Source organism: Xenopus tropicalis, chromosome 6 (genome assembly GCF_000004195.4).
Source record: "Xenopus tropicalis strain Nigerian chromosome 6, UCB_Xtro_10.0, whole genome shotgun sequence".
NCBI lineage: Eukaryota > Metazoa > Chordata > Amphibia > Anura > Pipidae > Xenopus > Xenopus tropicalis.
Genome location: NC_030682.2, coordinates 14,242,239 through 14,257,923, shown reverse-complemented (window position 1 = coordinate 14,257,923; position 15,685 = coordinate 14,242,239). Strand labels below are relative to the sequence as shown.

The 15,685-nt window shown below is 44.6% G+C and overlaps 1 protein-coding gene across 3 annotated transcripts in view; it reads left to right on the top strand.

The window, feature by feature from the left end:
* The window catches only part of xylb (xylulokinase homolog (H. influenzae)), a 74,533-nt gene that overhangs the window by 38,817 nt on the left and 20,031 nt on the right, over positions 1–15,685 (top strand). The window lies entirely within an intron of this gene.

Below are 15,685 nucleotides of genomic sequence, written 5' to 3'. Positions count from 1 at the left end.
AAGGTGCAGCTCTGTGTTGATATGAATGTAGTTCAGCACCCTAAGGTAAGCGTAACAAAGGGATCACCTGTTCTGTTTAGGAATGAGCCCCTGTGTGTTTCTGTTCACCCATGTGGCATACAAGCGGGACTTCTATTAATCAGCCATGCAGCATGGATGTTTTATATGTGTCCAACTATCCCCCATAGGGATTTGGAAGCTTTATCTTTAACCTTAATGTATAATGACTTTAGTGTGTGATTCCCTTCCCACAAGTCAGTAGCAGCTACTGACCCAACATGTATGTAGAACCTTGGAACTACATTCACCCACAGGTTGGCAGCAATTCCAGTGTTCCCTAGTGTCAATGCACATACTTGTGCACTATTATATCGGGAGGGGGGGCGCATTGGTTCTGTCTGCAAGTGCCAGGGACTCAAGTACCATTTATGAATAAAGTTAATGTGCCTATTTGAGCTTGTCGAACTTGCATTCATAAATGAGCCCTCTAGGGTTTAGACCTCACCCCTTTAACCTATATTAAAGGGAAAATAACACAAAAAAAGACATTTTTTAATGCTTTTGAATATAATGTGCCAGTGGCTTAACTAGAGATTACTGAGCCCCACAGCAAATTCAATTTAGGCCCCCAGTTGACCAAGATATATTGGAATTTCTTATTAATTAGGGCCCCTACAGCCCCTGCCCCCCCCCCCCCTGCAAGCTCGGGGTCTGCTTCTTCTGTAGTTACACCCCTGTAATGTGCTGTTACCCTGCACAGATACCATTGTGTGTTTGCTTCAGAAACAACACTATAGTTTCTATAAATCAGCTGCCGTGTAACCATGGGGGCAGCCATTCAAGCTGAATAGGATGAAAAGCCGCAGGGTCACACAGCAGATAACAGATAAACTCTCTAGAATACAATGGGTTTAGTTCTTACTAAGTAGGGGAGATAAATAGGGGGTCAAATGCCATTCATGCCTCTCTATAGAACTATAGAGTAAAAACATACAGCGTATAAAATAGGTCATTTGTTTCCAAGAAATAGTTTATTTGTAAGCACTCGATGAACACATAGAAACGTTAAGTGCAAAAAGAAAAAAAAAAAAAGGTTTCACTTTCAGATATTACTTGTCCTTTAAATCCACCCCCAGAATAGCTATTATTGTAGGTGCATGCTATTGGCTACTCTGCTTCTTGTCCAGCCTTGCAGAGTGCATCTGAATAAACTGCCAATAAGCTAGGGAGATTTAAAGGGGAAAGGTGGCCTATGTGCTTGGTATAGCTGATACAGGTATGGGATCCCTTATCCGGAAACCCGTTATTGAGAAAGTTCAGAATAACGGAAAGGCCATCTCCCATAGACCCCATTATAAGCAAATAATTCTCATTTTTAAAAATGATTTCCTTTTTCTCTGTAATAATAAAACAGTACCTGTACTTGATCCCAACTAAGATATAATTACCCCTTATTGGGGGCAGAACAGCCCTATTGGGTTTATTTAATGGTTAAATGATTCCCTTTTCTCTGTAATAATAAAACAGTACCTGTACTTGATCCCAACTAAGATATAATTACCCCTTATTGGGGGCAGAACAGCCCTATTGGGTTTATTTAATGGTTAAATGATTCCCTTTTCTCTGTAATAATAAAACAGTACCTGTACTTGATCCCAACTAAGATATTATTACCTCTTATTGGGGCAGAACAGCCCTATTGGGTTTATTTAATGGTTAAATGATTCCCTTTTCTCTGTAATAATAAAACAGTACCTGTACTTGATCCCAACTAAGATATAATTACCCCTTATTGGGGACAGAACAGCCCTATTGGGTTTATTTAATGGTTAAATGATTCCCTTTTCTCTGTAATAATAAAACAGTACCTGTACTTGATCCCAACTAAGATATAATGAATCCTTATTGGGGCAGAACAGCCCTATTGGGTTTATTTAATGGTTAAATGGTTCCCTTTTCTCTGTAATAATAAAACAGTACCTGTACTTGATCCCAATTAAGATATAAATAATCATTATTGGAGGCAAAACAAGCCTATTGGGTTTATTCAATATTTGAATAATTTTTTTGCAGACTTAAGTTATGGAGATCCAAATTATGGAAAGATCCCAAATCCCAGGTCCCGAGCATTCTGGATAACAGGTTCCATACCTGTACTGAGGCAGGGGTAGCCCAGCAACTAAATTATTACATAATTTGGCTTCTGGCTCTTTCCAGCTTTCAGATGGGGGTCACTGACCCCAGCAGGCAAAAATGATTGCTCCATGAGGCTACAATTGTATTGTTATTGTTACTTTTTATTACTTTTTTTTTTTCTATCCAGACCCTCTTTTGTCCCTCATTCAAACCACCGCCTGGTTGCTAAGGTATGTTAGATCCTAGCAACCAGATATGTGCTGAATTTCCAAACTAAAGAGCTGCTGAAGAAATATAAAAGAAGAATTTTAAACACAAAGAAATAAAAAAAAGACCAGTTGCAAATTGTCTCAGACTATCACTGTCTACATCATACTAAAAGTATATTTTATGGTGAACAACCCCTTTAAAGGAGAAGTAAAGCATTTTGTATGCTACTGCATCACCTATGCATGAAAAGGGGCCGTATATTCCTCTGTATGTGAGGGCCCAATGCATAGCTGGGTTGGTGGCCTCCATGTTTGACTGTTGCGCACCTATGAGTGCTGGGCATATACGCTATATTTATTAACATTAATAATTTCTGTTAGTTCTCCTGCCCTACAATAGGGAGGCAGAGGCTACGCTCGCTCGCACAACCGCTCACACTTACAGGCAGCCATGTTTGTAAAACTTTGCCCATCTCTGCAGATTCCACTGTTTCTTTAGCTGGATGTGACCTTTCCAGCGAGACTGCCGCTAAAACAGATTGCCGTCTGATTTGTGGTGCTCTCTGCAAATTTCTGCTGCCCATAAATTTGATGGATGGGGAAAAAAAAAAAACAAATCTTCCATTCTTCTGGTCTATGAAAAGTAGTGGGCAGATTTACGATTGGGCTTATTAAGCCGATATAATTCCATTCGCTCAGGGTGGAGTGCCGGCTTCTGAACCTGAGTCCTCTACCGGCAGCGGAATTATTTTCCAAATAAGGCTGCAATTTAGTGGGGCCCTGTATGGAGCTGAAACGATGGCCTCCAGTCTGTTTCAGGGATCTGCCATAGAGTTTGGTTTATTTCCCCTTTACATCCTTTCCCTTAAGCCGCCATTTTGTGATGGTCTGTGTGCTCCCTCAGAAATCACATGACCAGAAATAATGCAGCTCTAACTGGAGCAGGAAGTAGTGTGGGAGCAAAAGGCAGAACTCTGTCCATTCATTGGCTGATGTGACCAGGGTTGGACTGGGGGTTGCAGGGCCCACCGAGGCTTCTGCCTCAGGGTCCCCTGCACCCCCCTATTGCCCCCGTTGCCTTCACCCCCCTGCAGGAGCCCCCAACATGCTCCAATCCCCTCCCCCAAGCGCCTAAATGAAACTTACCTGCGGCGTGTCGGGGAAGGGAGACCGGTGGATTGCGGGAGAGCCCTGGGGGCTTCGGGTCTGGGCTGCCAGGGCCCACCGGTGCCCTGGCAGCCCAGTCCAACGCTAGATGTGGCCTAACATGTATGTGGGCCAGGTTAAAGCTGCCGAGGACCATTGAGTCCTATGGAAGGCTTTTAATAATCAAATTCTTAGAGTTTTATTGTAAAAAAAAACCCCACAAAGAAATAGAATAGTCAGTGACAGCCTGTCCTTGACACATTTTCAAGGGGAAGTTAAAAACATTTTTCACACACACATAATTTCAAGGGGAACTTAAACACATTATTGTTTTCTATTTCACACATTCCAAGGGGAACCTAAACACATTATTGCTAGAGGACTTTCTGTTTGGAAAAACTAGAGGATTCATGGAAATGCATGTCTGTTTAAATTTCACGGTTCTTTCGAGAAACGGCCATATATTCTCGAAACTTCCGTAAAACTTTTGCCCCAATTCTCGAATTCTTCGAGAAAAAAAGTTGAACATTTTGGGTAAAAATAAAACAAAATTTGTACGATCAACTTACAAATGATCATGACTATTAATAAATACATCATTGATCAAATGTTTTTTAATAAAAAAACTTTTAGGCGTTTATGTGAGTTTCTAAAAACAATAGAATCTGATTTTTATTAAATTTGCCCCTGTGAGTTATGTTAGACTAAGCACATCCCCAGCCAAGTAGTTTATTGTAGGAAACAGTGATCCTTTTGCTCCAACACTAACAGACACAAAGTAGCTCCAGGTCCTGTAACCTATAGCAACCAGTCACATGTTTCTTCCAAATAGTAGGCCAGAAAATACTACCTACTCTTGGTTGCCATGGGTAATTAGACCTGGAGTAAACTCTGCATTTATTAATTGATCTGTGTGACCCCTCTTGCCAAATATCTGAGCCAAAATTCAAACCCCACTGAAAAATGACTTTTTCTTTTCCCCTCAGCCTAGACTTATTCCCTATCCAACGGCCGCCAATTAGTGCGCCAGCGCCCCGGGGTGTTAATTCGACTCGCTTTGACAGTCTGTGCTAATCACGTTAGATGGCTTGTCTCCATTTTTACAAATTAATTTACAACACCTTGAGCGTTAAGCAGCGGAAATGCAGAGAGAGGGAAAAGGGAGAGCGGTGACCTTGTCATTCAAGCCAACGTGTCGCCGCGCTGCTCCTTTCCCTGCTGAATTTCAGCTTGGGCTCCATGTAGCTGACATGTTTCATTACATTTGACAAATGAAGGATGCTTTTATCTGCAGATTGCACTGTATTGTGCCGGATGCGGGCGCAGGATTAGGCTGCTTGTGTGTAAGTGTTGCATTAGCACATGGGTGTTTGTATCTAATTATTAGAAATAAATTCGTCCTCTTTGTGCATTTATTTTATGCACATTTATTACATAGGGGTGCCTCCTACAGTTACCTGCATAGTCCCAAAGCCAGGCGGTCGCTATGAGGCAGCTCTTATGGATAGCCATCTTCCCAGTCTTAATTCATTTTCATTGCTTTCATCGTTGGTATCTACTACCAACCCGTGGGTATAGGACCGCAGTATTGATTGTATTGCTGTGTGGTGGAACACATAGAAATGTGCTAGAGGGCAAGTATATGTTGTGTACTGATCCAAAAACAGCACAGAGTTGGACTGGGCCACCGAGATACTGAGAAAAATGGCTGGGCCCTGCCACCGCCCAGCAAGACAGCATCCAGCCCAAAATTAAAGATGGCTGTGTGTTCCACAGTGGAATGCAGGGACATTTTTAATTGTTTCCCCTGTGGCTAGTGGGGCTGGAGTGGGGCCAGGTATACATATTGTACTATTCTCCACTTTCTCTATTACTTTTTCCACCTGTTCCACCCCCCGCTACTGATAGCTCCTCCCCCACAGTTGCACCCAGGAGGAACGTGTCTCTTCTGCCCTACCCCTAGTCTAATACAGTCTCCTGTTGCTACTTTTTTCCAATCACCGCGTCATAGCCCTGCCCTGTGATGCAGGGTTGGACTGGGCCATCGGGACACCAGGAAAAATTCCAGTGGGCCCCTGGCAGCCCAGACCCGACCCTTGCCAGCGCTTCCCCAGCCTGACCGCTCCTGCCCTGACACGTCAAATTTACGTGCTCGGGGGAGGACGAAGGGTGGGGGGCCCTACAAGGGGGGTCAGGGGGACCCCTGCGGGGGTGGGGAATTAGAGGATACCCTGGAGCGCGAGCCCCGGTGGGCCCTTCACCCCCCGTCTCTGACCCTGCTGTGATGTCACTGCCCCTTCTCTTCCCTGCCCCCTATGGCATCACTGCCTACCCCCTGTCTGGAAAAAAAAAGTTGGCAATCCTATCCACATCATATCTTCCCCCCCATTTTTGTAGTGTAATTAGGGTTGCCATATGGCCAGTATTTCACCAGCCCGCCTCTGAACCACCTCAAAACCCCTTGCTTCTCCCCCTGTATGCCCCCTACTCACTGAATTTGGCTCGGCTCCATCCAGCCCCACCCCCATGGTGTTGTGACTCCACCCAGCAATGTCACAATCCCACTCCCTTTTTCAAACCCGCTTAGGGAGAGAGGGAGGGGTGAGGATTTTGACCTGGACAGGAGGTTTCAACCCGGGCAGCCCTTCCGTAAACCGGATAGGTGGCAACCCTAGACCCGCCCCTACCCCTTATGTCATTGGCTGGTACAGGAAGAAAAGTGTTAACCCTAAATGCTGTTGGCAACCCCAGGCTGTTGCAAGTTCCAGGGTCCCTAGATTTCAATGCTATTTCAATGGTATTTATCAGGGCACGCTGGGCAAGCACATTGGCACAAGTTGCTAGTAGCATGTTTGGGCAAAGATCACTAGTGAATGTGCACAAAATAACGCCTCAAACTCTGCGCTTGTATTTTTCATGATTTACCCCCTCACCTTTTATTATCGTGTTCACTGCAAGGGCTGATGGATCGATAGAACGTGCTTGCTGAACTGCAGGTTAACCTTAAAGCTATTCCCAACCCATACTCATATAAAGCTGCTATTTACAGTCGCGTGGAGCTCGGTGCCACTCATAAATTACCTGCACTATTTATGGCATTGTCTAAAGACTAACAATCCTGGTGGCATTTTAAAGAGAGTATAACGCGCTTTAAGAGCCACTGCAGTCAATTTTATGGCATGCGAAGTGACGATTTATTATTCAGTAAAGCCTGTAAGCGTCTAGTATTTGTCAGGATTAGTTGCCCTTTATGAGTATCTGTGTTTTACAAGCTTGTAGTTATTTCCCGTCTGGGTTTCTTCAAACATTTTCCCAGTGGGCTCATGTAACTAGAGGTTTTAATTTTACAAGAAATAGCCCCTTTGGGCACTGTTTTCAACTACAAACTGTATAAAATAGACAATATTCATTTTCTCTCCATTTATGCTCATAGCAGAGAGGCACAACTGTCCCCCCAGAACTCTTGTTAAATGAGTTGTTCACGTTTAAATGAACTTTTAATGTAATGTAGACGTTGATATTCTGAGGCAAGTTACAACTGGTTTTCATTTTTTATTTGTATCAGGATATTTATCTTTTTGTTCAGCAGCTCTCCAGTTTGGAATTTCAGCAGTTATCTGGTTGCTAGCGTCTTGCTTACCTTAGAAACCAGGCAGCGGGTTTCTGGAATATGAATAGGAGAGGTGCTGAATAGTAAGATAAGTTATAAAAAGTAACAATATTAATACATTTATAAGTGTCAGGGTTAGTGACCCCTATAAGCTGGAAGATGTAGACTTGGAAGACAAATAGTTTAAAAAGATAAAAAAAAAAAAAAAAATAATGAAGACCAATAGCAAAGTTGCTAGGATCAGGACATTCTATAACACACTAAAAGTTACAACTTGTGCCTTTATATGGTCATAAAACCCCTTATAATATTCTTATCATTTACAGTAGGGGGTACATTACCCTTTAAAATACACAAGTGATACTCAGAGTTCCCTGTATAACTCAGCCTGCAGCCTTGTGCCTTTATATGGGCACAGAACCCCTCAGTGACTGCTAATATCCTTATCATTTACAGTAGGGGGTACATTATCCCTTATAATACATGAGTGATACTCAGAGTTCCCTGTATAACTCAGCCTGCAGCCTTGTGCCTTTATATGGTCACAGAACCCCTCAGTGACTGCTATTATCCTTATCATTTACAGTAGGGGGTACATTTTCCCTTAAAATACATGAGTGATACTCAGAGTTCCCTGTATAACTCAGCCTGCAGCCTTGTGCCTTTATATGGGCACAGAACCCCTCAGTGACTGCTAATATCCTTATCATTTACAGTAGGGGGTACATTATCCCTTATAATACATGAGTGATACTCAGAGTTCCCTGTATAACTCAGCCTGCAGCCTTGTGCCTTTATATGGGCACAGAACCCCTCAGTGACTGCTAATATCCTTATCATTTACAGTAGGGGGTACATTATCCCTTATAATACATGAGTGATACTCAGAGTTCCCTGTATAACTCAGCCTGCAGCCTTGTGCCTTTATATGGGCACAGAACCCCTCAGTGACTGCTAATATCCTTATCATTTACAGTAGGGGGTACATTATCCCTTATAATACATGAGTGATACTCAGAGTTCCCTGTATAACTCAGCCTGCAGCCTTGTGCCTTTATATGGGCACAGAACCCCTCAGTGACTGCTAATATCCTTATCATTTACAGTAGGGGGTACATTATCCCTTATAATACATGAGTGATACTCAGAGTTCCCTGTATAACTCAGCCTGCAGCCTTGTGCCTTTATATGGGCACAGAACCCCTCAGTGACTGCTAATATTGTATGAACCCCCATGTGGGACACGGTGTGGCGTTAGAGTAATGGGCCTATTTTCCCGCAGACATATTTCCCATAGTATTGCTGTTGTAGTGTTTGATAAATAAATGAATGTGATTGTGCTTGTTAAATGGAACGAGTTGTTGAACTGATCCCACTGCGAGTGAGGCACGTGCCTGTATACCTATAGGTGTTTCTCATTTTACATTCTGCTTAAAAGAACATTGCTTTATTAAGTGATCTGCCAACACCGCTTGGAATAATTCTAAAGGTTAGGTTCTGCGTGCAGCGCTGGCAGGGAGGGGGGCGCTGATAATCCAAGGAATACTGAATCTGATTAATAAATAATGCACTGGGGAAATGAGAATCAATTCCATGTATAATATAATAAAAATCCTGAATATTGAAACCCACGTAATGTATGTTTAAACAGCACCGGTATATATATATATTTATATTTAGAGAGGGCCTGTAGACTTATGGGCAGTGCTGTATTGTGCCACAGGTATGGGACCTGTTATCCAGAATGTTCTGGACCTGGGGTTTTCTGGATAAGGGATCATTCTGTAATTTGGATCTCTGTACCTTAATTCTACTAAAAAATCACTTAAATATTAATTAAACACAATAGGAAGGTTTTGCCCTAATATGGAGTAATTATATCTTAGTTGGGATCAAGTACAGGTACTGTTTTATTATTACAGAGAAAAGGGAATCATTTAACCATTAAATAAACCCAATAGGGTTGTTCTGCCCCCAATAAGGGGTAATTATATCTTAGTTGGGATCAAGTACAGGTACTGTTTTATTATTACAGAGAAAAGGGAATCATTTAACCATTAAATAAACCCAATATGGCTGTTCTGCCCCCAATAAGGGGTAATTATATCTTAGTTGGGATCAAGTACAGGTATTGTTTTATTATTACAGAGAAAAGGGAATCATTTAACCATTAAATAAACCCAATATGGCTGTTCTGCCCCCAATAAGGGGTAATTATATCTTAGTTGGGATCAAGTACAGGTACTGTTTTATTATTACAGAGAAAAGGGAATCATTTAACCATTAAATAAACCCAATATGGCTGTTCTGCCCCAATAAGGGGTAATTATATCTTAGTTGGGATCAAGTACAGGTACTGTTTTATTATTACAGAGAAAAGGGAATCATTTAACCATTAAATAAACCCAATATGGCTGTTCTGCCCCCAATAAGGGGTAATTATATCTTAGTTGGGATCAAGTACAGGTACTGTTTTATTATTACAGAGAAAAGGGAATCATTTAACCATTAAATAAACCCAATATGGCTGTTCTGCCCCCAATAAGGGGTAATTATATCTTAGTTGGGATCAAGTACAGGTACTGTTTTATTATTACAGAGAAAAGGGAATCATTTAACCATTAAATAAACCCAATAGGGCTGTTCTGCCCCCAATAAGGGGTAATTATATCTTAGTTGGGATCAAGTACAGATACTGTTTTATTATTACAGAAAAAAGGGAATCATTTAACCATTAAATAAACCCAATAGGGCTGTTCTGCCCCCAATAAGGGGTAATTATATCTTAGTTGGGATCAAGTACAGATACTGTTTTATTATTACAGAGAAAAGGGAATCATTTAACCATTAAATAAACCCAATAGGACTGTTCTGCCCCAATAAGGGGTAATTATATCTTAGTTGGGATCAAGTACAGATACTGTTTTATTATTACAGAAAAAAGGGAATCATTTAACCATTAAATAAACCCAATAGGGCTGTTCTGCCCCCAATAAGGGGTAATTATATCTTAGTTGGGATCAAGTACAGGTACTGTTTTATTATTACAGAGAAAAGGGAATCATTTATCCATTAAATAAACCCAATAGGACTGTTCTGCCCCCAATAAGGGGTAATTATATCTTAGTTGAGGAATTAAGGAAAGGAACATCCCAGTGCAATGCATTGTGGGTTATGTAGTTCCTGCATGCTGTCTGTAAGCGTTTGAGAAGTTTTTACAATTTGTAACATCAATGTTTTAGTCCCTCCTCCCCTGCCAGGATTTCAAATGATGCAGAAAGACAAGAACTGTTTTGCCGCTGGATTTCAGCATATAAAAATGGTATTTATTCATACTTTTTGAAAGAACAGATTACAGTGACAGGTATGTTAGGGGTTTCTATGTTGTGTGGGGCTATTAAACAAATTTTGATTTGGAAGCTGGAGTTTCCCTTTAAATAAAGGCAAACCACCCATTTAGACTTTCAATTACAGTACCATAAATGTTTTTTTATCTATTTGTAACCTTACATTAGAGCAGTGGTTCCCAACCTGTGGAGTTGGCAGGGCAGGAACCCAGGGAGCGAGTTAGTCGCCCGCAATGGATCTCTGCTATCGCGGGCGAGTAACTGCTCTGAAAAGCCTTTCCTCTGGCAACAATAGAAGTCGCCAGTGGAAAGCCCTTTGCATTGGGTTGTTTTCCCAAGTCTCACAAAGTTTCCTCCTGCAGGGAACTTCATGTGGTTTTGGAAAACAAAGCGATGTGAAGGGCTTTCCACCGGTGAGTTATATTCTTGACGGAGAAAAGCCTTTTCTGAGCGGTTACTCGCCCGCGATAGCTGAGATTGTTATTTAGAGAGATATTTTGGGATAATGCTCATGTGTTCTCCTAGATACACCTGAAATCAGTGGCATAACTATATATACAGCAGACTTTGCGGTTGCTGGGGGGGGCCAGGATCGCGGGGTCTGCTGTACCTTAGCGATGAGCAAATCTGTCCTGTTTCCCTTCACTCAAAATTTGCGAAACTATGTAAAGATCCATGAAACGCCGAAAAATTAGCGAGATGCGGAATGTGCTGTCTTTGAAAATTAGGGCCTTATTAATATATAAGCATCTGAGATTAGGCCGGATTGGACTGGGGTGTGTGGGGCCCAATGAAACTGCCACCTAAGGCCCTCCCTTGGGATGTGTATATCTCATGCATAAGTAAGTGCGATCGGGGAGGGAGGCCAGTAGCGGGATTGGACCCAAAAAGTCCCTAGTGTGCCGCTGGGGATTGTGGTCCAATCAGGCAGTCGAGCTTGGGAGGTACCTCATAGTCAGACCCTGACTAAGGATTGGACCTCCAAGGGAAACATGAACTAAAAACCAACTCATACGGTATTTACTGTTCTTTAATGTGGCGCCTCACTGGCAAGTTACTGATCTCGGTGACTCCATGACAGATGCTTTATTAAATAGGGGGCATTAAACTGATTTTTTTCCACTGAAAGCGTTTTGGAAATTCTTTATGTAAACACTTCACTTGTGAGACGAGGGACAGCTAAACTTGGCATCCGTACTGAAGATTTACTGGACTCTTCTGAATCATCAGCGCTGGGTTCAAACATTTGCTTAATTTCATGGTCATTAATTTCGGTGCGGTTTTATACGGGCCCCTTCTCTTCTCTCTTATAATTTACTTTCAGAAATATAATATTGAATTTTTTATTGCCAATTCTCATCCCACTCATTTTTTACCATCCCATAAATCACTCCGTGCAGTGTATTTGTTTATTATTTGTTTTATATATTTATATATTTCATATATCTCTCCTCTTTGGTGCTTATATTTTATTGCACTATTTTTAGCATTGAAGAGATGAAATGTTTTTCTCTTCTATTAATCCTCAGTGAATTAAATATATTTAATATTTGGTAAAAATGATAAAGAAAAATGCTAGATTTTATATTCAAAAGGAGGAAAAGAGAAAAAAAGAGAAAGATTTGAAAATAAGCAGCACAAATAAAATAAATATATATACAATGCTATTTTGCTACAATGTGGGATAGCGGGTATAGTAGGGAGAGATGGTGCCTATAGTAGCAGTGGGGGGATAATAGCCTCTGGGAAGGGACTGGGGCTGTGGGATAGCAGGTATAGTAGGGAGAGATGGTGCCTATAGTAGCAGTGGGGGGATAATAGCCTCTGGGAAGGGACTGGGGCTGTGAGTTAGCAGGTATAGTAGGGAGAGATGGTGCCTATAGTAGCAGTGGGGGGATAATAGCCTCTGGGAAGGGACTGGGGCTGAGGGATAGCAGGTATAGTAGGGAGAGATGGTGCCTATAGTAGCAGTGGGGGGATAATAGCCTCTGGGAAGGGACTGGGGCTGTGGGATAGCAGGTATAGTAGGGAGAGATGGTGCCTATAGTAGCAGTGGGGGGAAAATAGCCTCTGGCAAGGGACTGGGGCTGTGGGATAGCAGTTAAAGTAGGGAGAGATGGTGCCTATAGTAGCAGTGGGGGGGGATAATAGCCTCTGGGAAGGGACTGGGGCTGTGGGATAGCAGGTATAGTAGGGAGAGATGGTGCCTATAGTAGCAGTGGGGGATAATAGCCTCTGGGAAGGGACTGGGGCTGTGGGATAGCAGGTATAGTAGGGAGACATGGTGCCTATAGTAGCAGTGGGGGGATAATAGCCTCTGGGAAGGGACTGGGGCTGTGGGATAGCAGGTATAGTAGGGAGAGATGGTGCCTATAGTAGCAGTGGTGGGATAATAGCCTCTGGGAAGGGACTGGGGCTGTGGGATAGCGGGTATAGTAGGGAGAGATGGTGCCTATAGTAGCAGTGGGGGGATAATAGCCTCTGGGAAGGGACTGGGGCTGTGGGATAGCAGGTATAGTAGGGAGAGATGGTGCCTATAGTAGCAGTGGGGGATAATAGCCTCTGGGAAGGGACTGGGGCTGTGGGATAGCAGGTATAGTAGGGAGAGATGGTGCCTATAGTAGCAGTGGGGGGATAATAGCCTCTGGGAAGGGACTGGGGCTGTGGGATAGCGGGTATAGTAGGGAGAGATGGTGCCTATAGTAGCAGTGGGGGGATAATAGCCTCTGGGAAGGGACTGGGGCTGTGGGATAGCGGGTATAGTAGGGAGAGATGGTGCCTATAGTAGCAGTGGGGGGATAATAGCCTCTGGGAAGGGACTGTGGCTGTGGGATAGTGGGTATAGTAGGGAGAGATGGTGCCTATAGTAGCAGTGGGGGATAATAGCCTCTGGGAAGGGACTGGGGCTGTGGGATAGCAGGTATAGTAGGGAGAGATGGTGCCTATAGTAGCAGTGGGGGGATAATAGCCTCTGGGAAGGGACTGGGGCTGTGGGATAGCGGGTATAGTAGGGAGAGATGGTGCCTGTAGTAGCAGTGGGGGATAATAGCCTCTGGGAAGGGACTGGGGGCTGTGGGATAGCGGGTATAGTAGGGAGAGATGGTGCCTATAGTAGCAGTGGGGGGGGGATAATAGCCTCTGGGAAGGGACTGGGTCTGTGGGATAGCAGGTATAGTAGGGAGAGATGGTGCCTATAGTAGCAGTGGGATAATAGCCTCTGGGAAGGGACTGGGGCTGTGGGATAGCAGGTATAGTAGGGAGAGATGGTGCCTATAGTAGCAGTGGGGGGATAATAGCCTCTGGGAAGGGACTGGGGCTGTGGCATAGCAGGTATAGTAGGGAGAGATGGTGCCTATAGTAGCAGTGGGGGATAATAGCCCTCTGGGAAGGGACTGGGGCTGTGGGATAGCGGGTATAGTAGGGAGAGATGGTGCCTATAGTAGCAGTGGGGGGATAATAGCCTCTGGGAAGGGACTGGGGCTGTGGGATAGCGGGTATAGTAGGGAGAGATGGTGCCTATAGTAGCAGTGGGGGATAATAGCCTCTGGGAAGGGACTGGGGCTGTGGGATAGCAGGTATAGTAGGGAGAGATGGTGCCTATAGTAGCAGTGGGGGGGATAATAGCCTCTGGGAAGGGACTGGGGCTGTGGGATAGCAGGTATAGTAGGGAGAGATGGTGCCTATAGTAGCAGTGGGGGATAATAGCCTCTGGGAAGGGACTGGGGCTGTGGGATAGCAGGGTATAAGTAGGGAGAGATGGTGCCTATGTAGGCAGTGGGGGGATAATAGCCTCTGGGAAGGGACTGGGGCTGTGGGATAGCGGGTATAGTAGGGAGAGATGGTGGCCTATAGTAGCAGTGGGGGGGGATAATAAGCCTCTGGGAAGGACTGGGGCTGTGGGATAGCAGGTATAGTAGGGAGAGATGGTGCCTATAGTAGCAGTGGGGGGATAAAGCCTCTGGGAAGGGACTGGGGCTGTGGGATAGGCAGGTATAGTAGGGAGAGATGGTGCCTATAGTAGCAGTGGGGGGATAATAGCCTCTGGGAAGGGACTGGGGCTGTGGGATAGCAGGTATAGTAGGGAGAGATGGTGCCTATAGTAGCAGTGGGGGGGATAATAGCCTCTGGGAAGGGACTGGGGCTGTGGGATAGCAGGTATAGTAGGGAGAGATGGTGCCTATAGTAGCAGTGGGGGGGATAATAGCCTCTGGGAAGGGACTGGGGCTGTGGGATAGCAGGTATAGTAGGGAGAGATGGTGCCTATAGTAGCAGTGGGGATAATAGCCTCTGGGAAGGGACTGGGGCTGTGGGATAGCAGGTATAGTAGGGAGAGATGGTGCCTATAGTAGCAGTGGGGGGATAATAGCCTCTGGGAAGGGACTGGGGCTGTGGGATAGCAGGTATAGTAGGGAGAGATGGTGCCTATAGTAGCAGTGGGGGGATAATAGCCTCTGGGAAGGGACTGGGGCTGTGGGATAGCAGGTATAGTAGGGAGAGATGGTGCCTATAGTAGCAGTGGGGGGATAATAGCCTCTGGGAAGGGACTGGGGCTGTGGGATAGCGGGTATAGTAGGGAGAGATGGTGCCTATAGTAGCAGTGGGGGGGATAATAGCCTCTGGGAAGGGACTGGGGCTGTGGGATAGCAGGTATAGTAGGGAGAGATGGTGCCTATAGTAGCAGTGGGGGATAATAGCCTCTGGGAAGGGACTGGGGCTGTGGGATAGCAGGTATAGTAGGGAGAGATGGTGCCTATAGTAGCAGTGGGGGGATAATAGCCTCTGGGAAGGGACTGGGGCTGTGGGATAGCAGGTATAGTAGGGAGAGATGGTGCCTATAGTAGCAGTGGGGGGATAATAGCCTCTGGGAAGGGACTGGGGCTGTGGGATAGCGGGTATAGTAGGGAGAGATGGTGCCTATAGTAGCAGTGGGGGGGATAATAGCCTCTGGGAAGGGACTGGGGCTGTGGGATAGCAGGTATAGTAGGGAGAGATGGTGCCTATAGTAGCAGTGGGGATAATAGCCTCTGGGAAGGGACTGGGGCTGTGGGATAGCAGGTATAGTAGGGAGAGATGGTGCCTATAGTAGCAGTGGGGGGATAATAGCCTCTGGGAAGGGACTGGGGCTGTGGGATAGCAGGTATAGTAGGGAGAGATGGTGCCTATCGTAGCAGTGGGGGGATAATAGCCTCTGGGAAGGGACTGGGGCTGTGGGATAGCAGGTATAGTAGGGAGAGATG